This window comes from Podarcis melisellensis, assembly GCF_964234715.1.
Source record: "Podarcis melisellensis genome assembly, chromosome: 8".
In the NCBI taxonomy this organism is placed as follows: Eukaryota; Metazoa; Chordata; class Lepidosauria; order Squamata; family Lacertidae; genus Podarcis; species Podarcis melisellensis.
Window position 1 is genome coordinate 59,399,365 of NC_138540.1, and position 22,648 is coordinate 59,422,012.

Below are 22,648 nucleotides of genomic sequence, written 5' to 3' on the forward strand. Positions count from 1 at the left end.
AAGGCTGCAGTTCAGCTGGCAGACAATTTTTTTTTGTTAAAGCTCAGTGTGTCTTACCAGTTGAACTTTTGCACCCAGAAGGAAGGACCACTTATTCCCAGGAAACAATGCATAACATTGCAGCCATTTTGATTCTAGTAAACTGGGTGTTGTGCCCTGTACTGCTGCTGTTTGGTATGGGTACCAACACATCTGCTTTTCTAGACTGTCCTTGTGGGCAGAGATATGGGACTTGTCATGATGAGTTCCAGCACTTCAGGATTTACCACTGTGCCCCTGAGATTCTGAAGGGAGCCATGTGGAACCAGCAGATCAAAAGGGTGCATATTTAGAGATTGGAATTGAGGAGCCAGGACCATGGACAGCTCCCGCATGGCAAAGTCTAGTTTTGATCAACATATTCTGCACCATTTCTTTCTAGGGTAAAGAGGGACTTATCGTATAAACAGGAGCTTTTTACAAGTTGAGCGTATGCAGTCAGAAATAGGAGCTTACTCTCAAGAAAGTATACATAAGTATTTCAATTATGGTAATCCTTGTAAATTAGGTATTATGCAGTGTATTGAGGCCCCCTTCATAACGGAGCCACATGGCTGGGCTGGCTGCATTTTTGGACTCATGACTCGGTGGGCCTGTAGTTATGAGCTTCTGTACTTCAAAATTTACTACTATATCACTGGTAGAACTGCTGCAGCTCAATGGGCCAATGAGCTTTTTACAGATTTTTATGCAGGAGTGACACAGCCAGCCAGAACATACTTCTTCCCCTCTCCTCCAAAACCAATATTTTTCCGAGTGCCACCACTGACAATTCAGAAAACACTTTCAGGCATTCAGACCTGAAACCAAATTTGGAGCTGCAATGACAGTTGAGACCTATTTGCGAGATCTGAAAGGCCTTTCCCGGCATACGCTGAGAGCTATGATAGTCCTTGGAGGTGCTTCAAGGCTGCCCTTTGCCAGAATGTCGTTTTTCACTTCCTAACAATGCACAATAAAACAGTTCCAGAGTTTACAGGTAAAAAAAATATAAAAATCTGTGGAGGGCTGTGTAAAATGCTTTGCCATTAATTTCCAGTTACACAGCAGCAAGCGTAATTCAAGCCAGCCCGACAGCTCAGGAGCACCAAAGTTGTACTAGTCAGAGAGGGATGAAGCTGGAAGTTTGGCTCCTGAGAGGAACAAGGCTTCCCAAAGGGGTTCAAGCTGTCTCCCAGCTTTGGTATATACTAAGCAACCAAGTGGGCTTTATGAAGTGAGAGATGACACTCAGGTAGAGTCATGTCAATAGCCTAAGCCATTGACATGTTCCACAAATCAGCCACAGCTGCAACAGTTGTTATCCAACTCCATATTCTGCCTCTGAAAATGGAGGTTCCATAGCCATAATGATAATCAGATATAGAGAGCATTGGGATGCTCAGGATTCAAGGGACTCCAAAATCAACAAACCTGGAGAGGCTCTGAGAGTTCAATTTTGTACAGCTTGCCTCTGAATACTGAATGGCTGTGCAAGGGGAGAGGAGAAGGGGGGAATTCATATTTGTTACAAAGGAGCAAGTGTAATGGATTACATGGCAGTTGATGAACTATAAGCATGCTTTTTTGTCATCTTTGAATCTGGAAAAATTGTTTCATACTTTGAAACAAATGATTGAATTATTAGGATCAATTTTAGTCAGGGTTTTGAAAAAGAAGAAAGCAAACCAAGCTATGGATTGCTGCAATGCTAAGTTTGATTTGAGGAGGCCCTTGGTTAAGATGAAAGGAACCTGGGAGCCTTTCTTTGAATTAAGGAGAGGATATTGTTGCAGGTTGGGGGAGGGGTCAATCTGCATGATGCTCTGAGTCCCTTCCATTTTTGGGTGTTTCTGTATCTGTGTGTGTGGGTAGGATATATGAGAGCAAGCTTGCCAATCCAGTCCCTTTGTATGGTGTCCAACAGTACCCAAATGTAGACCAAAACCTGTTACTCCATCTCATGCACTGTCATGTCAGATTGGCTAATGGTGTGGTCCGCCATCTTGATTCAAAATGGTATCCAATGAACATAGACCAGTGGTTCCCAAATGGTGGTTCATGGACTCCAGGGAAAGCAGGAATCATAGGTAAAGAATCCCTGTCAGATGGTCATTCAACCTCTCTTTCTTTTTTAATTTCTTACATGATATTCTAATTTGAATTCCATAGAATTCTATAGATTTCAAATTATACATATTCTGCACAGATATGCCTGAATGAAGCTTCTGTATCACTGGTGGTCTGTGGACCACAGTTTGGGAACCCCTTTACTAGAGCAAAATATGAATGTGCATAATAACCGACCATTGTGTACATTCACCAAGCTTCATGGAGAATGTGCATATAAACCTTCCACGAAGAGGGACTTGAGTATATTTCCAGGTCAATATAAATAATATACAAATTTGCTAGTATCTGCCTCCTCTTTCATGAAGGAAACCACTCCTGGAAAGATTAGCTTTGGTAATGACAAGACAAGACTGTTTTGGGAAAAAGCAAGTTGTCAAGACTGTTTTGGGAAAAAGCAAGTTGCTTTTCAGAGCAGGCTTCTACAACCTGGTGTACTCCAGATGTTTTAGACTACTGAAACTCAGTCTGGTGAGGGTTGTTGTTCATGACCACTGGAAGGTACCAGTGGCTGTTTTAGAGGAAAGTTGGAAAACATGAAGATGGCTAACGATTTTAGAAAAAGAAAAAGATAATGCATGGAGAGCCACTCTGTGGTAAGATGCTTACTCTCCTGTTTCACAGCTAGACCAAGAGAGGGTCATATTTATTAATGACCAGTGAGAGGAGATAATTTCCATCCCATTTACAGTGGCTCTAGCACTCCCGGGCATGGCCTGCTGAACATGCCAGACAGATGGTTTTTCACGCAGGTCTGTGAAGAAATGCCAGCTTGGCTCCAAGGCCTTTGGAGAGTTGCCGGGCAGCATTGGAGGGGAGAGAAACCCTTCATCAGCGGGTAATATGACAGACTGACAGGAGGCTGAGTCTGACCCGAATTGCCAAAGAGAGAAAAGGCCATAAATATGAAGTTAATGGGGCCTGAAAATCTCCACCGTTTCCTCGATGAATTTCCCTGACAAGAGACTTAAGAGCCAGATATTAGTTAAGTCAGCTCAGAAATGTCCCATTAGACGGAAGGGGCTCGATCCAATGCTGAGGAGGTGAGTGAAGGTATCCACTTCTGGAACGCAAAATCACAGATTTGCATAAAATTAGCATATGCTAATTTGCATGTATGCTAATTTAGAAATAATTACAAATATTTATTCCCCCAAAGTTTTATTATTTTTTTATTGACTCAAACGGTAAACCTAAAAACAAATGAACAAATTCTTTGCTATAGTAAATATGGCATACAAATGGGGTCAAAGGTAAGTAGAAGATGGCATTACAGATAGGGGAATTACTGTGCATAGACTGTCTAGAAATCTGTATGACCATCAGGAGGTTGGACCAGAGATGGATTTAGAGTAGTGCAACTGGTTCAGGTACACTGGACATGGAGCCTTGGGGGGAGCTGCAGGGAATGCCTCAACTATTATTTAGAACAGAGTGTGAGAAGCAAGGGGGCACTGAATTTTGGCATTGCGCAGGGCACTGCTGTAATTTGAGTCCCCAAGGTCCACCACTGGTCAGAACCTTTGATTGTCATATTAATAAAAGTCAAACAGTGGAACCAGATTGTCAAACACCTTAGGTTTGGCATGACCTTAAGCTAAGCACCTGTGGTGTGTAAACCTTCTATTAAAGCCAGGTGCCAAATGCCCCTATACTAGTTGTTAACAGAGAAGTCCGAAGGCATTTACCAGCCTCCTGCCACTGTATTTCTGGTTGCTACGAGGAGAAATATAGCAAGATTTTTGTGCAGCAATTTAGGGCCAGTGAAAAATAGAGGGGGCGGAGCGAAGGAGGTGGGTTTTGAAACTGTTTGGCTCGTAATTCGGGAAATATGAATGAAAATGGAGCTTGATATGGGCAATATCACCACATGTGGCGACAGGAGCCCCAATTGTTGCAGCCTCTCCAGTGGCTGGATGAGAATGGTAAGTTCACAAAGCTCAGTCTTACTGGGGTTAAGGACCACCAGTGAAGCATCCTCATCCTCATTATTATTTTATTTTGTTCATTTATACCCCACATTTTCTCCAGAACCACGACTGAAGGCAGCTCACAAAAATTTTAAAAGACATGGATAAAATACAGATAGCTAAAATATATATAATAGTAAGTAAACTGTAATAGAACTAAAATAATATGAAAAACAACCACAAATCTATTAAAATGCAAAGAGTAAATATACAGCACTATCAAAAACCCTTTCCTTAAAAGCGGAAGTAAGACTACCTGCTGGCGGAAGGACAGCGAGAAGGGAGCCAATCTAACTTTTCTAGGAAGTTTGGATTACTGTAACATACACTGTGTGGGGTTGCCTTTGGAAAGTGCTCAGAAATTCCAACTGGATCACAGAGCTGCAGCAGTATTTTTGGATGGGGCTGCTTATAGGAAGCACACAACTCCCTTGTTACAGCAGCTCTACCAGCTATGATCTGTTTCTGGGCTCAGTTCAAAGTGCTGGTTATGACATATAAAGCCCTATATGGCTTAAGCTATCTGAAAGTCCCCATTCCCACATAAAAACATTCCCTGGTGCTGGTCGGTGCTGTGATGCTTTTATTGTAATGATTGATATGTTTTAATAGATCACACACACACACACACACACACACACACACACACACACACACTGAGTCTATTAATGTTTATTTTTTAAATGATTGCTTCCTCCTGCCCACCCCCGGTGTTTTTAGCTATTTCTCTTTTAGCTGTAAGCCATGTTTAGTCTCTTGTCATGGAAAAAGGGGGGATATAAATAAATATAATAATAACTATGCAGTAAAAATAATACTAGTAATAGGGAGTTCCAAAGCTTGGAAGCAAGAAGGCCTATTCCTACATCCCCACCAAGTGTGCCTGTGAGTGTGATGGTACTCCTTGAAAGATTCCATCCATGTTGTGTCCGAAAAATTTTACACATCCCTTGGGAAGACAGGCAAACTAATGCCAGTGTACTGGAAGAAGCAAAGATCACCAGTGTCGAAGCAATGATCTTCAACATCAACTTCACTGGACTGGTCATGTTGTGTGGATGTCTGATTATCGTCTTCCAGAGCAACTACTCTATTCTGAACTTAAAAATGGAAAGCATAATGCTGGTGGTCAACAAAAGCGGCTTAAAGACTCTCTCAAGGCAAATCTTTAAAAATGTAGTATAAACACTGACAACTGGGAAACACTGGCCTGAGAGTGCTCCAATTGGAGAACAGCCTTTACTAAAGGTGTCATGGGCTTTGAAGATGCTCAAACTCAGGATGAAAGGGAGAAATGTGCTAAGAGGAAAGCACGTTTGGCAAACCCTCATCATGATCAACTTCCACCCAGAAACCTATGTCCCTACTGTGGAAGGATGTGTGGATCCAGAATTGGCCTCCACAGTCACTTATGGACTCACTGTTAAAACTGTGTTCATGGAAGACAATCTTACTTGGCTATGAGTGATCGCCAGAGAAGAAAGAGACTAAGAAAAGGGCCACACCAGATGATCTCAGAGCCCAGGCTAGTTCACTTTCGGGAAATGGCCTTTCAGATAGCCTGGGCTTAAGCTGAATAGGGAATTTATAGGTCATAACCACCACTTTGAACTTTTCCCTGAAACAGACTGGTAGCTGATGGGGCTGTTGTCCCAAGGGAGCCATATGCTTTCTAAAAGCTATATCACCTCCCTATATTTTTAAGGATGCCTCATGATCTGTGACTGAAATGGATTTAAAGAGTGCAGTTGTCCATAAGGAGAGCCAAGTGAAATCCGAGGAGTCTTCCAACTCGGTTTCTGAAACAGTCCATAAACTTGGAAATTGCCAAATTTATTGTCCAACAGTGTGTGGTGTATTTCTGAAACTAGCCCTTTCCTACATGTGCTGTACTGAAGGCATCCAGTTTCAAATGCAGACCGAGGCTTATGAAAGTTCTTCGTTCAGCTGATTTGGTGGGCAAAACTGTGGAACTGGAACATCAGAAGCCAGCACTTCTCCAGTTCTGGGAGAGAGAGTTGCTCTGGGGATAGAGACTTGTTGTGTTCAAGCAATCACCAGGTTGAGTCGTTCCCACCTCTTCCCATTTGCAGAAATTGATTATGGTGCTCTGGTTTAGAGAACCCTGGGTTATTTAAATAGGGGTGTAGAGGGGAGGGCGAAGGAGCCAGAGCCCTCTGCCATCTCCCCTATGTCTGTAGTGTGGTGGTGAGGAAAGGATTTCCCAGGTCATGGAACATCTGTGTGGAAAGAAGGCCAAAGCGAAGAGCTTGCAATCTGGGAGATTTAGGAGAGTATTTCATTGCAATCCAAAGCACATAAGAATAGTTTTTGATTACAGGCTGCAACTGGTGAAGTTGACCAGCTTCCCAGTATAACCTTAGATTAGGGATTCCTAGACTGCCTTCTCTTGATTTCTTGTAAATAATTTGCCTGCCTCCTCTCACACATTCCCTTCGATTGCAGAAGACCTCAATGTATCACTGTTAACATTGCGAGCGAAAAATTTGCATAAATTCCCTTATTTTGCATAACACACCCTACATTTTGCTTTGCATGGGAATAGGCAAGACATGGAACTGCCTTTCCCCCAGTCATTGGAAATCTGCCTGTGCACTTCCTTTTGTTTTTCACATGCAAGCTGAACTACTGTACTCAGGAAGCTGAGTTCCGTACTGCTGTACAATATCCTGCAGGTTTTCTGTGCTGCTGCAGAATTATTGGTTGCAGAATGCACTGATGTTATCCACAGAACATGGGGACCAGATGGCCATTCTAGATTTAAGTTCCACACCATATTAATCTGCCTGCCTGCCTGACTTCAGAACACATTCCCAGTTCCCCAAAGGCACAGGGATCAATTCGCAGCTTGGTCTCAAGGGAAGGGAACTTTGCTGGCTTTTCTGCATTTCTCCGCTGAGCCATGTGTATCCTGAATCCTTCGCTCCAATGATCCTGAAAATGGAAGGAGTTACAGTGGCAAGCATAGTTTCCATGCCAACAGGACCAGGCTGCATGACACAGGCTGTTTTGCTAGGGACGCTTCAGTCAGGTTTTACATTTCATATGTGTGTAAATTGAACGGGAAATTTAGGGCCGGCCCTACCATAAGATAGGAGACAGCTGCCTCCGGTGGTAGATATTACGTGCCATTCAAGGGCAGCAAATTGCCAGTTATTGGATTATTTTTATTTCCATGGTGTCACCTTTTCGATTTCCCCTCAGGCTGGTTCTAGAAGAAGTTAGACTGATTAAAATGTACGTTTGATTTCAAAACAGTTCCCTTAACACCACACTTTTTCTCCTCCAACAACAGTGCTTGAAAGTGATGTCTTCCAGATGAAAATACATTATTAGCACCATTTGTGAAAGCAACCACAATGGTTATGGAGGGGTGGCAGGATTTCTCTTCATCAGGGGCCAGCCCTTGAAGTTGATTTCATTGGACCCATTTCCAGATGTGCTAGGATCAGTTGATTGATGGCAGAGTCATGACAGGACAGTAAGAAACACTCCTTCACACACTGCGTAATTCCTTATGAAATTCTCCACCAAGTAAGATATGATCTTAGATGGCCTAAAAAAGGACACATCCATGGAGATGTTAACCCATGAGAGGTCAAATGGAACCTCCAAGTTCAGAGGCAGTATATCTATAATTGAGTGTTGGATACTAGAAACAAAGATCAGTGGGTGGACTTTATTCCCAGTATTTGTGCCTTTCTTGTTAGTGAGAACTTGAGGAAACAGCATGTGGGACTTAGAATGGGGGCACCTGCCTCATTTTCACAACTTAGGCTCCCCCACCTTTTGCCCTGCCAACATCTGATCTAAAGTAGAGAAGCATTCTGCAGCAGGTATGCTAGTAAAGAGTCATACAGCTGGAGAAGACTTCCAAGCCTAGTCACAAAAACACAACGGAGGGAAAGCACAAACAGGCTATGCCTTTAGATTGCCCACCAGCTGGGCCATGCTGGCTTGGTTTTGTTCTGCTGTAAACCAGTATCATGAAACCTTTGGCCCTTCAGATGTCATCATCCCTGAACTTGCTGGCTGGAGCTGGTGGGAGCTGGAGTCCCATCAGCTCCAGAACATCGTCCCTGCTGTAAATGGCTGTGGACATCAACCATGATATAGCAATAAACAAAGAAAATAGACTCATCTAGCCATAATATGGACAGTTCGAAGTCTTAAGGGGCAAAGTTCCTTTGGTGGGCCCCTTCCTATGTGGTGGACCTCTTTATGATTGTTTTGTGTAGAGGCTAATTTCTAGCATTGTAGAGTAGCTGTTTTTCTCTTCAACTGCATGGAGCTGCAGAGCTAATGAGAGGCAGACACCTGCTGGCTACCATTTTGTTTCCCCCATAATTTATTGGAGATTGCTGGACAGGGCCCCTAGCAGTTGCCCAAGGATTCCAACACCAGTCCTGCTAACACCAGTCCTGAACTGTGACTGACTACCTCTGCAAATTGGTCAACCTTCTCTGCATGCTACTTTTTCAGTCAAACACCGAAAAAACATCTTACATCTAAAGATGCAGTAGTGTATGAATTGAAGAAGCATCTATTGAAATGCATGTCTCATACCAGTATATCTGGCCTGGAATATGGGACTGACCACAGCTCCCTTTTGAGCAGGCATAGGCAAACTCGGCCCTCCAGATGTTTTGGGACTACAGCTCCCATCATCCCAAGCTAACAGCACCAGTGGTCAGGGATGATGGGAATTGTAGTCCCAAAACATCTGGAGGGCTGAGTTTGCCTATGCCTGCCTTTGAGAGTATGCTTAGTGAAAAATATGCACTTTGTCATGTGTGAAACAGCCCCAAGGATGTACCTTAAGATGGAAAGAGCCTTAGGAGGAATCAGCTCATTCATGCTTCAAGAACACATCTGGAGATGATCACTGGAGGTCAGGACCAAGATTGGCAGTGGGAAAGTGTGTGAAGGAATGTGGATGTCGCTGTTGTCATGCTTGCAAGCAATGCCTTTGTCTCCTGTTCATTTCCCCCCTCTTTTCATGCAGCAGCTACAACGGAACTGGCAGGAAGGACCACATTTTTCAATTATTGTGATTCCTTTTTATAAGGTGCCAAGAGGATGGTTGGCAAGTAGAGTTCCTCCTGACATGGAAGCTCGTATACACACTCAGCGGCATCAAACCAAGGAAATTAACAATAGAATACCGTTCCCTCCACTACTACAACTTGCAGAGAAACTGAACTGTGTCCACCCTGCAGGGCTGTCATGCTGTGCCAGGAGATAGAAGGTTTCTAACTTGGCAGATTTAACTGAGAGCTTCTCCTTAGAGGAATTTCAAAGGAAACTTAAATAATTTTGGCAGTTTCTCTGATGTGGTCCCAGACATCCCTTTTGTTTTGGGGGGAGTGTCACTGCATTTCGCCTAAAGCAAAAATGGAAACCACAAGTGGTGGAACCTTTTCACCAGACAGGACAATAGGAGTGGGGAAACTGTGGCTGTATACACACTGTCCCTTTAGAGCATATTCGAAGACCATCTGCCCCCTCAAAGAATTAAGGGCATTGTAGTTAGTTAAGGGTTGATGGGAATGGTAACTGTGAGGAGTTGTGCTGGTCCTGTGGGTTTCCGTGAGGCAAGGTCTGAGTCCAGTCCGAGGTCGAGGGAGCAGTATTGAGGCCGTCCATCAAAGCTGAAGCTAGGTCCAAAGCAGGGAGTTGGGAGAGGTCAGGAGATCTGCAGGGCAGGGTGCAGGCAGGAACTGGCTACCAACAACGTTACTCCCGCAACTTGGGACTGGGGCTGGCTGGCTTTTATCTGCCCCGAGGCATAGGGCGGCCTTGGTCCACAGGTGACTTGCCTCTCCTGGCCTGGAGGTGAGCCCTCCTCCTGCAGGAACTTAGTTCCCTCCGCCTCTCTGTCCTGAGCCTCTGCAGCTCAGGAGAGGCTGGAGGGTTACTGGACCCAGAGGCAACCTCAGCTTTCCCTGACGGGGCTGAGAGTGGAACACCTGCAGGCAATGGGTCCTCCATCACCTCAGGAGCCTGAGCAGACTCAGCTGGTGTCTGCACCTGAGGATCCAGCACAGGTGGGGACCCTTCAGGCTCATGCCCCAGCCCTGGCTCAGCTGGTTCTGGAGGTGGGGAATCCTGTGCAGGCTGGGATTCCTCAGGTTCAGCTTCCAAGTCCGAATCCCAGGCCATCACAGGAGTAAACTACAGTACCCACAATTCTTTGAGGGAAATAATGTTCTTTGAATGTGCTTTAAAGGCATGGTGTGTGAATTGTAGCCACCAGATGATGTTGGACTACAGCTCTGATTTATCCTGAACCCCTGGCTACACAGGCTGGGCAGTTGGAGTCCAATATACCTGGAGGGCAGCTTTATAGGGCAGATGGGACTTGGTGGGCTCTTTGTGACACCTGCTGGGCTGATAGGTGCAGTTCTGCACTTTGGCCATGTGCAGTGATGGCGTTATAGCACAGCAGAAATCAGGCTTGCAGTTTCTCCTGTGTGCAAGCTGCAGTGGGGATATGATGGAAGGATTAAGGGATGAGCTTTCGTGTGCATGCACACTTCTTCAGATACACCCTGAATATGTGAATATTCTTCAGATATGTGTGTATCTGAAGAAGTGTGCATGCACACGAAAGCTCATACCAAGAACTAACTTAGTTGGTCTTTAAGGTGCTACTGGAAGGATTTTTTTTTTCTTTTGACTATGGCAGACCAACACGGCTACCTATCTGTAACTGGGATTAAGGGATGGGGGAAGAGTCTGATTGCTGTTGCCCTACAGCTTGGTTTGAGGACCCCCCCACTTCAGAGGTACATTTTGATAAGTAGCGAAATTTCCTCTGTGTGCATGTTGCAGTTTCCAAGCATTATTAACTTCTTGTATCTGCCCCTCAGTTTGTATGAGAACAGTTGGTGCTTTCAACAACAACAAAAAAGAACCCTCCCCACCTGACAGAGACGGAGGCACTAATTTCCACATGTCTCCTCCTCAATCGAGATTATCTGCCCCCATCAATAGGAGCCCCTGGGGGAAAGAAATGGCTGTTTAAAAGCAATTCAAAGGAGCCCAAAGTAATTTATGGGAAATTAGGGTTTTGTCGCCGTCGGAGCATGGCAGGTTCCTCCCCTCGCTGTCTCGTTTTCCTGAGACTGGAGCCATAATAGGCAGCTCATGCCTCGCTCTGGAGGTGTCTCGCAAGGTGATATTTTAAACAAATCTCTCCTGGAGTCCGATAAGAAGAATCATTAATCCCTGATGAACAGGGCTGCGATTAAAGGCAGGAGAAAAGGAGAGGGACCAGGTTGGAGGGAGGGGTGGTGAAGGGGAGGAACTGACTCCTTTTGTTCAAGCTCAACGGAGCTAGAAAACAATTTTAATGAAAAATTTAAATAGACACCATCCATCCGCTGGTCGGCTGCCTGATTTGATTGTGGGTTTTATTGGGTTTGATTAGGGCTTCTGTGCTGGGAGGGGGGCAGCCTAACATGTCTGCACATCTTCCTAGCTACAACTAGAGCCCTCCCATTTACTCTGCTTTGTCAGGTTAAACAATAAACACATTAATATATCTTTAAAGCACATTCGAAGCACATTCTTTCCCTCAGAGCATTCTGGACCTTGTAGTTTGTTAATGGTTGTAACTCTGTGAGGGGTAAACTACAGTGCCCAGAATTCTTTGAGGGAAAGAATGTGCTTTGGATGTGCTTTAAAGGTTTAATGTGTACACAGAACTGTGGTGTTCCATTCACATCTAGAGTAAGGCAGGAATGCCTTTGGATAGCCTTGGACTCCCCCACCCTCTGCCTAACCTACCACATAGGATTGTTGTGAAAATAGAACAGGGAGTGGAAAACCAGGTATGCTACCTTGTGCTTCCTTGGAAGACAGGTGTGTGTGAAGGGGGATCTAAATATAATGGATAAATAAAACAAGCTCCTCAAATTTGGCGGAGACATCACCGATTAGCACACATCTTCATGAGGCTATCTTTGCACTCTCCCCCTTAGAATTTAAGAGGAATCTGCATTATTAAGAAAACCTGGTGCCACATGCTCACACATACTGACTACAAAACACTGTGGGCTATGAAAAAGGAGAACAAGCAGCCTTTTCTGGAGAGAGTTTAAGGATAGGGAACAGAGATGTAGACTCACTGAGCACAATCCAGTGGGAACTTCTCTTCTAGTCTCGGTGAAATGAACAGGAGCTGTGAAAAAAGAATTCTGTTTGTATCATGTTTGGGAAGCAGGAAGTCATCGTTTTGGCCCCTTATTAAAAGGAATCACAGTAATTGAGAAGTGTCGTCCCTTAAAGCTACTGCATGAAGCTGGAAACCCTCAGTTTCTCTTTAGGCTTATGAGTTATTTAACAGCATTGCCATTACATTTTTATCTCACCTTTCTTCCAACATGGAGCATAAGGAGGCATTTGTGTGGTTCCTAGGAGCTTCAGCAAGCTGGTGCTGACCTCCCATGGCTTCAGGTTAGGATCCAGCATGTGGTATTTTCCAAGAAGCTCCAGGATACCTTTGGGTTGTGGGTAACATCATGTGTACTTGGCTTCAAACACCAGCAATGGGCTTGTGCTGGAGCTGGAGTAGGTGGTAACATGTGTACAGCCTGAGCCAGACCATTGCTCCATCTACCGTATTTTTCGCTCCATAGGACGCACCGCCCCATAGGACGCACCTAGTTTTTTTGGGGGGGAAATAAAGAATCCCCCCCCCCAGGCACGGGGCTGGCGCGGGGGAAGCCCGAGCTGCTCCCGACCCCAGCCCCTAGAACAGCCTGCTATCCACAAGCCTAGGGAGCAGTGCTGGTCTCCCCAGGCTTGCGGAGAGCTGCGCAAAGCCCGGGCGCACTCTTCAGTGCGCCCCAGGCTTCAGAATGCACTGACCCCTCTCGCTCTCCAGGCTTCAGCGAAAGCCTGTATTTGCCCCATAGGACGCACACACATTTCCCCTTCATTTTTGGAGGGGGAAAAGTGCGTCCTATAGGGCGAAAAATACAGTAGTTCTCTATCTGGCCCTGTGAGCTCTCTCCAGGCCACACCCACCCTCCACAGGCCACACCCCTCACAGGCCCTGCTTTGCATTACAAGCATTTTTGCCTAGTGGGAGTATGTCCTTGAACTCTTCCTTGTCTGAATAGAGGACAGAGTAGCAACTGGCTGACTTTTCAAATGTGAAACTTACACTTGTTACTCCACCCACTTTTTGTTTCTGGCCCCACCCGCCACTTGCATTTGACTTGTGGAGAGTTGCCCAGAAGGGAGTTTGGTCCCCAGGCTGAAAAAGTCCCCCACCAAGAGCTGGCCTGCCCAAAAGGCAGATGAGATGGCTGCCTCAGGCGGCATGCCCAGGAAATAGCAAAGCCCCACTGCCTGGCGGGAGACCCCTCTCCTCTGTCCGGAGGTGGGGGAGAGATTCCACAAGGGTTTCTCCTTGAGTTTTCCCCCCACAGCCCATTGCTGAGGTGACAGCAGGACATTTCAGCTCAGGTCCCCAAACACCTTGGGTTGCCCCTATCCCCCATCCCCATGATCTACATGAGTTTTAAAGAGAGGGTCTTTCCCAGCCCTATCAGCCATTGCCAAAGATTGAACCTAAGGACCTTCTGCATGCAATGCATATGTTCTGCTACTGAGCTACCACCCTGACTTTAGAGTTTTGAAACAAATGGAGTCTTTTCTTTAATCAGTCAGCACTCTCTCAATGATTTTATGGTTTTCAACATACCAGATGCTAAATACCAGCAAGAACCTCTGGAATCTTGCTAGTGCTTTGCACAGAGTGAGGGTGATGCCCAACCTTTGTAACAAGGCAATAGCTCAATATTGTCTACACTGATTGGCAGCAGTTCTCCAGTATTTCAGCCGGGGTGTGTGTGTTCCCAGTCCTTCCTGGAGATGCTGGGGATTGAACCTTGGACGTCTTGTATGCAAAACAGATGTTTCACCACTGAGCTACAGCCCTTCCCCACTCCACCTGTTGTGCTAAGAATGCCCCCTTAACCTCTGGTTTTCTTCTCTTGCTCCTCCCCTGCTGAAACAGTCTGCTGCTCTTATCAACGTTCTTTTAATTCCCCTCAAAACACCTACAGATGTTTCGCGCACAAAGGGCCTTCTAAATTCACCTTGAATTTCACATTCAGGCAAGCAGAGATGTATGAAGATCTCCTGCCAAATTCCATGAAGGTTATCTTTTAAACTTCCTGCAGAGGACCTACAAAGAGGAGGCTGACTTTTACCAGTCTGGGGTAATTTTCTACTTAGCCTAGAATTGCCTCCTCCGGCTGTCTGTGGTTCTCCAGGGTCTCAGGGTGAGACAGGTCTTTCCTGACACCTGGCTACTATGTAAACTCTTTTTAACCAGAGGTGCCGGAGACTGAACCTAAGTGCATGAGCTCTGCAACTGAGCCATGCTCTCCCCCCGTGTTATGCCAGCACAGCACCCTCCCAGTTGGCTTCTGTAGGTCACATCCGGTGATTTCAGAGTTAAAAGGGGCTGCGATGGCAAATGGATTTGCCACCGAGCACTGTGGAGTCAACGGTTGTTTTCTCCTTCCTTCCTGGTCCTGAATGTCCCTGCTTTGCGCCAGGCCCTTTGGCACCCATTCCCCTCTATTCTGTCCCAGCAAACTGCTCGGCGTTTTAAGGTTGTGTGCGTGTGGATGTGTGTGCCGCTTTGATTTGTGCTTTGTGAATCACACGCGTGCAGCCCAGAGTTGTGACAGAGGCTGTGTTTAATCTCTCACTCTTCACAAAGGGAGCGGGGATAGGAGGCGATTAGTGGGATGAGAGCTTCTTTTTGAAAGTCAGAAGCGCTGGGTCTTGGCGAGAGAATTAATGAAGCCGTTGAATTATGGATGGACTTTGAGAAAGTAAACACATCCAGAGCAGGTTGGGACTGGCAATGTAGCGTAGCTTGGTGTTCCATCGTCTGGACCTCTCTTTCTCTCCGCTGCCTTCATCCTCTTTCATATTAAGCTTCTTGTAGCTTAGCAATGCAGCTTAGAGCACAGGGGAGGGCATGTTTTATTCCAGGAAGATGAGGAAAGGAAAATCCATATAGAAATGATTTGAGGTTACAATTGCATTCACTCTTTTTCAATTCAGCCTACATCTGGAAATCTGAGAGAGAGACTGTGTTGTTGTTGTTTTGTCTGCTTATTCCTAATCAGAACTTCACAAAATGTTCACCGATGCACTTTTAGGGGAGAAAACAGCGCCCCACCCAATTTATATATTGTAGAGAGATGGAGGTTGGTTCGTCCGGATCACATACCCTCCAAGTGTCTTGATTTTCCAGGGAAGGTCACAAAATTACATAAGCCGTTCTGGTTTCTGATCCCAGAATGGCTCGCTTTTCCTTTTTCCTACACTCCACATCTCGTAGAACAATTAGAAGCAGTGTGTGGGTGTAAAAACGGAGTCCCGTTTATCCTAAAAATAAGATACCCACACCAAATGGAGGAAATGTTGAAGCTGGCATACAAAGCCCTTCCTATAATTTCGAAGGGAAAGGTAACCAATCCACTTCAAATTCTTCAGTTGCAAGGCTTCTGCAGCCAGCCGTTTTTGGGGGAACAAGGGAGCAGAGTTGGTTCCTTTATCTGTAGAAGGTGTTGCACACTATCCCTTCCTTTGCACATTTTTTCTTTACAACAACCCTGTGAGGTAGGTGAGGTAGAGAGGTTGTCATTGGGTCAAGGTGACCGATGTAGATGAGTATATGATGTCTTATGTGTTTGGGAGATCAAACGCCAGAGAAGCTTCCTGATATAGAATAGAATGTTCCTATTTTCACTGGAGAAATGTTGGAGGGTATGTGATCAGGGATGTCCAACACACTAGCCAAGGGCTACATGCGGCCCTCAATGACTTTTTGGCAGCCCTCACACTGCCTTTCCAAAGCCAGGTAAGCAAGGCGCTTGGCTTTGGGAAGGAGGCATGAGGGCTCTGATATGGTCCCAGAGTCCTCCATCGTCTTCCTCAAAGCCTAGTTAGCACTTTTCCAGCTTTGGGAAGAAGTTGGGAGGATTCTAGGACCTTGTCAGACGCATGCAGAGCCTTGTCAGAGCCTTGTGTCTCTTTCCCAAAACCTGGCACCTCACTTATCTGGCTTGGGAAAGGCAGCATGAGGGCTGGGAGTGGGTGGAAACAACCCACTCCTTGCTCCTCTGCAACAAGGCAGCGTGTGGCCTGGTTGCTGGTTCCATGTTGTAGGACTCTTGTGGCTCACTTGGTATGAAAAGTTGGACAATCCCTCGAGGACTCCCCCCCCCCCCAATGACTCTGCTTGTAAAAAGAGGTCAAACCAACTGGAGAAGTTTAACCAGGCAGATTTCCTACTTTTATGGAAATTATCTGGGTGGTGGCTCTTCTCAGTGATGACCATGGACTGTTTTGGAAGGGTTATCTTTTTGCCAACCCTAAGAAATGTACCAATCTGGGTGATTGGAGGGTGTGTGGAGTTATGAATGAGAGGTAGGAGGAGGAGGCTGTAGTGGATCTAGATTCCAGGAACTGGACATTGAGACAGTGGGAACTGCTTTACTGCTAAGTATTGACTTGGGTAGGGAAATGGTCCAGACTAGGTTTTGAGTGCTCACTGGAAGGACAGATAGTGAAGCTGAGACTCCAATACTTTGGCCACCTCATGAGAAGAGAAGACTCCCTGGAAAAGACCCTGATGTTGGGAAAGATGGAGAGCACAAGGAGAAGGGGACGACAGAGGATGAGATGGTTGGACAGTGTTCTCGAAGCTACCAGCATAAGTTTGACCAAACTGCGGGAGGCAGTGGAAGACAGAATTGCCTGGTGTGCTCTGGTCCATGGGGTCATGAAGAGTCGGACAAGACTAAATGACTAAACAACAACAACAACAACAACAGGTTTTGAATGATGACTTTTGTTAAGTTATTTTAGTTTGCCCTTGCGCCTAACTCTTCAAATGCTTTTAGAAGTATCCCCTCTCCTCTACAATATAATCACAATAACTCTTCAGATGGCTGTTATATACAAACCTTATTATGGCATGGTGTGGAAAAGGCAGATAGAGAGAAGCTGTCTTCTTTGTCTCTTAATGCCAGAACTTGGGGGCATTCCACGAAGCCGAATGTTGGAAGATTCTGTGTAAACAAAGCGAGGCACTTGTAGTTGAAATGTGGAATTAGCTACCATGGGATGCAATCATGGCCACCAACTTGGACAGGGAGATTAGGCAAATGAGTAGAGACTATAGGCCATCAATGGCTACTCCCCAGGATGGCTATGTTCCCCCACCACTGTCAGAGGCAATATGCCTCTGAATCCCAGTTGCTGAGAACGACAAGTGGGGAGAGAGCTATAATAATAATAATAATAATAATTTATTATTTGTACCCCGCCCATCTGGCTGGGTCTCCCCAGCCACTCTGGGCGGCTTCCAACAAAGATGAAAGATACACTAAAATGTCACATATTAAAAACTTCCCTGAACAGGGCTGCCTTCAGATGTCTTCTAAATGTCAGGTAGATGTTTATCGCTTTGACATCTGATGGGAGGGCGTTCCACAGGGCGGGCGCCACTACCGAGAAGGCCCTCTGCCTGGTTCCCTGTAACTTGGCCTCTCGCAGTGAGGGAACCGCCAGAAGACCCTCGGAGCTGGACCTCAGTGTCCGGGCAGAACGATGGGGGAGGAGACGCTCCTTCAGGTATACTGGACCAAGGCCGTTTAGGGCTTTAAAGGTCAGCACCAACACTTTGAATTGTGCTCGGAAACGTACTGGGAGCCAATGTAGGTCTATGGTACTTTTGTCCCACTTGTGGACTTCTCAGAGGTGCATCTGGTTGGCCACTGTGACAAAAGGATGCCTGACTAGATAAGTCTCATCCAGCAGCAAGGCTCTTCTTATGCAACGTTTAGTAGAACCGAATTTTGTTTTGTTCTGACTCTGCCTAAACCCTTATTGTTCACCCTACACCTAATTGCAGTCCCCCACTATCCAGTACAGAGAAGTGGTTGGTCCAGCCAAGATTAAAGGTCTGCTGGGAGTGGAGACAGTCAGGGAATAAGGATGCTCACTTGATGGCTGTGGTGAGGATTGAGAGGGGGGGAGGTGGCTCAGCAGGCTTGCATGCCTCCCGTCCTCTCTTGGTGCAGGCTTCAGCCCCTGCTGTGGCTGCAGGCAGCTCATCCGAGCATCTCAGCTTTCAGGAATGTGAACTGAATGGGTGATGTGAACGCCATCACTTTCAATGACTACCTCACAGGCCTGTTTTGAAGATGTGTGACATAACCGTAAGCCATTTGTGCACTGAAAAGCGTGATAGAATTACTTAATGTCTGCCCTTCTGACCCCAATAAACCACTGCTGAGGTGCTGATTTAAAACGAATGGCACAATATATCTTAACTTAAATATATCCAGCTCCATTTTCAGTTTCTTGGGCCTTTCATCGCTATCCATTTTCATTGTTGTGTTTGGTGTACAAATGCAGGACGCTGCCTTACATTAAGTCAGACAATTGGTCCATGCACCTCAGCATTTTCCACACTGACTGGCAGCAGTACTCCTCCAGGGGTCTTTCTCAGTCCCATTTGGAAATGCCTGGGACCGTCTGCATACAAAGCAGATGCTCTACCACTGAACTAAGGCATTTTCCTGAAGTCATTGAGCCTTGTAGCCTGTTACTGGTGGCAGCTGATGATGCTGGAAGGAACTATCAGCGAGTCACGTCTCTGGCGCCTGGGGGATGGGCTGGATCTTGTGGGTAAGAGAGCTTGAAGGGAAATATCATGCCTTAGCTATTCATTAGCCTATGGAAACTCCATTCCAGGTGTGCAGGCCCCATTCTTGGTGAGCTCCTTGGGATATTCTGCCCAGGTGTCAACATGTAACTGAAGGTCTTGCTTAGAGTCCCCCAGGGGACCTTTTAGATTCAGGAATACAGATGGAGGTGAGCTGGAATGGATGGACTTTATTCAGGGGCAATTATTCTGAAGTTTCTTAATCTTTCAGAGTGCCCAAGCACTTCTTTCTCCACAAATATTTAGGTGAGTTCTGAGAGGAGAAAAGCAGGTCTTCTCCTGAGAGCTGAGGGATATGTGAGGAGTTGGTTTGTCCACTGAACCAGCTTTGCTACCTCAGAACTAGGAATGGAAGAAGGGAGTGATTTCCATCTTGACCTGTATTCATCACAATAAGTGCTGTTTCCATTCTGCTGCAGTTTGGTTTCTTCCAAGCACTATATTATTCATATTGCTGGTTGCAAATTAACATGTCATATATCTATTTATGTAACTTATGTTCATTTCAATATAAAGGAACCAATAATAATAATAATAATAATAATAATAATAATAATAATAGTAACAACAACAACAACAACAACATGTTGTTTGCAGATTTAAAAATGTGAGTGAATGACAGGAGTATTCTCTTGACTGATTTCCAATTCTAACTGTAGACAAACATGAGGACTACAACAATTTCCACTTCCTTTTGTGTTCTCATCATCATTGCCTGACATTCCTCTTCAGGACTAATGTTTTTCCCACCTGAGTTTTTCCCCATTTCTACAGTTCCCCTGTCTGCTGCTACCTCTGCCTCTTGTGCCTTGCCTTGGAGACAGCAAAGTGAGCATGAGGGTTCCCCCTACAGTGGTGTCAGGAAAGTCCAATTACATTTTAATTAAAGCCTCAAATTAAGACCACAGATTTTCAGAACGGAGCTGTCAGTTCCCAAATAAAACTATGCTTGGCTTAAAGAGAAATGGCTGTTTCTGGCTCTCTCAGAGCAGAGCCAGAACCACCAGAGATGTTAACTAAGGGAATATAACAGTGCAGGGATCCAATTAAAAGCAACAGATGACTCTACATGGGTGTTTGCAACTTTATGCCATCATAACTGGTTTCAATTTAACAGGGACTAATCTGCCTTCTCTTTCCCAAATGCCTATGAATACTGGATGTGAGAAATCAAGATCATTGGGAGAAACAATAAAAGATACCCATAAACAAAAGGTCTTTTTCTCACATGAAAGAAAAGGATTAAATGGAGCTGGTGGGAGGCTGATGAGATAGGGAGACCTGGTGGAACACATTCTACCTGTCTCATTTGGGGATGGTAGAGCGTGATAACTGGGTCTCCAAAAGGCCTTTGAGCAAGCACCTCTTAATCTGTACATTATTCCTTTTCTTCCACAGGACTAACAAAAAGTGACTATTTTATGGTGTCCTACCTCTTCTCCAAGGAGCTTTAGGTGTTATCAACATCCTCATTTTACCCACATAATGACACTGCAAGTACATTAGGCTGAAACAGAGTGAGCGGCCCAAGGTGAGGTTCATGCCTGAGTGGGGATTTGAACCCTGGTCTCTGAGGATAGGGCCTTTTTCTGCCAGAACATCCCAGAGCACAGTTCCAGCACCTTTTTTTGCACTGCTTTGTCCATGAAGTTTCTCAGCAAGCAAAGGTAGTCCCTCACTGGTGAGGTGCACAGGATGGTGGCTGAAGTGGCCTAAGTGGGTGGGGGGGGGGCAAGTGGTGAGCAGCGAGCTTACTGTGATTTTGGTTTCAAGAGGGTGGTCCCGTCGTCTGAGTTGGCAAATGAGGCAGTGAGTTCTAGCACCTTTTTCCCTAGAAAGAAAATGGCACTGTCTCCGGCCATTGCCTCTCCAAATTCTTACATGTCCAATTTTCACAATGGTCCAATTTTCCAGTGGTCACCAATTGTTTTGGGCTCATTTGCAAACCGGAGAAGCTGTTGTGGACACAACACACACACACACACACACACACACACACTGAAACCAAGCACATATCTCAGCCTACATAGCAGGTAGAGAGGATTGTGGGACAAAGTGCTGCTGCAGGTGCCGGAGAAGGCCTCTGTGGTCACTTGTGTGCCTGCAGGCACCCCACTGGCTAGCTGAATGTGTGTGGGGCTGGGCATCAGGGCCGCCGGTGGAATGGTGGTAGGTGGGAGTGTATTGTGTTACGTATTCAGTGGTCTGTGTTTGCCTGAGCTTGAGTTTGGACTAAGGATTCTTAGCCCCCGTGTTCTGATTTGATACATGATATCCAAATCACAGACCATTTCAGGATTTGGGCCTCTGCCATTGGCCCTTACGATTTGCAGCTTGGAAGTTTAGGCAGCCAATCATGTTGGGAGTGGGAGTGGCCCAGGCCTTCAGAAATGTTTATAAGCAGTTGCTTTGCCCCTGTTGTCCAGTTCTGTTAGTGCAATAAAGGTTCTTGCTGTTATCACTGTGTCTTGCCTTGTGGAAACCCACCTACACTTCATATTGCACGGGGGCAGAAGTGGTGAGGGGGGGGGGACCTGAGCTGATGGGGACAGTTTACAGATGCTGACAAATGGGACGGCTCAGCACCCACCTGTGAGAGGGCAAGGCCAGAGTATGTTGCTCTCTTTGTTAATGCGATTTTCGGTGTGTAATTTGCTTTTGTAGCTTCTTGTGGATCAAAGGTATTTATTTCACACACAACACATCAAACATTCATTGAAAACCCTGATCTCCATGTCGGCTTGGAACATGCGGAGCTGGTGGTGGAACTTGGAAATCCCCAGAGTGGATTTCACGGGTGCTTGTCGTACAGTAGTTGCTCTTCCCAGCCTCCTGCTCCAGGCTGTTTGCTCTGCATACGCAGCTCCATCTGAAGCAGCACCAGGATGTTCTGTTCCAGTTTCCTGGCCTCAATGCTCCCCCCTCTGCCAAAGGCTTTATGGTTCAGCACTTAAGAGATCCCAACAAACAAAACACAGAGGGATAGTATTTTTTATAGCTGTCAAGCAAGGGGTAGGCATATCCTCTAGGCTTTTCTCCAGTTAAAGAGATTACTGATGCTTACATGAGCATTGATGGCTGGTGGCTACTAGCTCTTGTTTCTCACCTGACTGAGTCAGTTTGGCAGGCTGGAATGTATCTAGCGATGGAGTTATTTTTTGGGCTGACTAGTCTCAGGGTGACATTATAAATCCTGACTTTCTTCGTTATCTAACACCTCAGTATTTAGAGTGATTAAAATCAGCATTTGTTTTCATGTAGGACAGAAAAAGTTACTCTTAGAAAAACCATATCTTCTCTGACTGGCTTTTTAAAACCTGTCCCTTGCTGTCTTTGTGGCTCAATTTCCTCACCAAAAAACCCCCTAAGAGTGGGACTGCACTCAAGAGATTCTGCTATTACAGGGTACATTTTTTGTTTCTTCTTTTTTATTATCTGTCAGCATTATCCTGAGAGCAAAGTAGGTTGGCTGCGTACCTCTATGCCCTAAGTTATGGTTATAAAATGGACATTTACATTTAGAACCTTGTAATTAACCCAAGTATGAATCTAGTCTGCCCATGGCATAGGGAGCCATTTTCCTTTCTTGTAAAATTCTGAGTTAATTTGACCTCCAGATTTGAATGTTCTACACTTCCCTATTCTTTAAAAAATACATTCTGATAAACAGATGCTTTCATTTTATAGGAGAAACTGAGGTACCTCCAAATGCCTAGAAGACAACAGTAAGGAAATTACA

The 22,648-nt window shown here is 45.5% G+C and overlaps 1 long non-coding RNA gene across 1 annotated transcript in view; it reads right to left on the bottom strand.

Annotated features, from left to right (window-relative positions):
- LOC309376503 overlaps positions 1-22,648 on the bottom strand; it is a 47,460-nt gene that overhangs the window by 14,121 nt on the left and 10,691 nt on the right. The window contains exon 3 of the long non-coding RNA XR_014171223.1: positions 20,665-20,740. This is a non-coding gene — a long non-coding RNA (uncharacterized lncRNA). The remainder of the gene's footprint in view (positions 1-20,664; positions 20,741-22,648) is intronic.